Source organism: Psammomys obesus, unplaced genomic scaffold (assembly GCF_907164565.1).
Source record: "Psammomys obesus unplaced genomic scaffold, mPsaObe1.curated_primary_1811, whole genome shotgun sequence".
NCBI lineage: Eukaryota > Metazoa > Chordata > Mammalia > Rodentia > Muridae > Psammomys > Psammomys obesus.
Genome location: NW_026592710.1, coordinates 8,069,242 through 8,070,525, shown reverse-complemented (window position 1 = coordinate 8,070,525; position 1,284 = coordinate 8,069,242). Strand labels below are relative to the sequence as shown.

General features: G+C 52.2%; 1 long non-coding RNA gene across 1 annotated transcript; it reads right to left on the bottom strand.

The window, feature by feature from the left end:
* Positions 1-153: 153 nt before the first annotated feature.
* LOC129682659 (uncharacterized) lies at positions 154-816 on the bottom strand. The gene is made up of 3 exons (XR_008721023.1): positions 711-816; positions 431-499; positions 154-226 (listed from the first exon to the last, which is right to left on the bottom strand). It is a non-coding gene; the product is annotated as an uncharacterized LOC129682659 (long non-coding RNA).
* Between the last annotated feature and the right edge of the window lie 468 nt (positions 817-1,284).

The following is a 1,284-nucleotide window of genomic DNA, read 5'->3' as shown; positions in this document are numbered from 1 at the left end:
TTCAAAGATTAGAACAGTGTTGTCTGCTAGGAGGTAAACAACTCAAAAGCCTCAGAAAGTCCCTGAAACTGACTAAATACACTAGGCCCCTCCCTCCTTTCCTGTATTGGTTACTTTTTGGTACTGTAATAAAATGCCATGACCAAAAGCAACTTAGAGAAGAAAGAGTTTATTTGGACTTAAGGTTCCAGAACGAGACTGTGGGGAGGCCATGGCCACAGACAACCTGAGAAGAAGAGAGGAAGGTAAGCAATCACATCCTCCGCTGCACACACAAGCAGAGAGAGCAAACTGGAAGTGGGGCAGGGCTATGAGCTCCCAAAACCCACCCCTAACGATGCAATTTCCCCAGTAAGGCTCCACCTCCTACAGGTTCTACACCCTCCCCTAACAGCACCCCACAACCAGAAATCAAGTGTTCAAAGCCTACCGGAGACTTTTCTCCCTGATGTTACAAGCGGTAAGGACTGCAGACAGACACTCGGACCACCTGAGCTGCCTGGTAGACATGCGTAGAACTGGTGAGCTGCCTGGGTTGCGCAGTGAGCCCCGGGGTTCCAGCGCTCCTGAGCTGTCACTCTTGCGGGGGTGGGCTCTCAGTAATGCAACTGCCTTTCGGTCACCTCTGCCCCTCTAAGTAACTCGTCACCCCCCTCTGTAGCCCCAATAAATATATCGGCTTCCCCATGCTGGAAAGATAGTGTCCTTACCCTCAGGATACAAGATGAGTAGACATTCCTTCCCGTCTCCCCAGGACTAGTGTCATACAACACAGCCCCAGAATCTCGGGCAGATGTTCGGTATGTGTGCGGTGAGTGCTTTGCCAAGCTGTCAAGGCCACAGGGGGCCTCTCTGCAAGAGGCAAAGAGCACGGGCGTCCAGGGGTCATGGGTGGTCTTTGCTGAGGATAGGCCATCCAGGAGAGACCACAGAGCTAAGCGTCTACACCCAGACAAGCCTAACCAGAGGGAAGTTGTTAAAGCCATGGGAAAAGAAAGGCAGAGGTCGAGCAGGGTGAGAGCTGTAGGTAAAGGCAGCGGTTCTCAACCTGTGGGTGGAGACCCCTTTGGGGTTTGCCTATCAGAGATCCTGCTACTGTTTGTTTGTTTGTTTGTTTGACAGAGTTTATCTTTGCAGCCTTGCCTGGCCTGGGCTCACTTTGTAGACATCTGCCTGCCCCTGCCTCCCTAAGCGCTCCGATCTCAGGCGAGCGCCACCACAGGCATGCGCCAGCTCAACATTAGGATTTAGAACAGCAGCAAAGCTACAGCTTTGAAGTAGCAA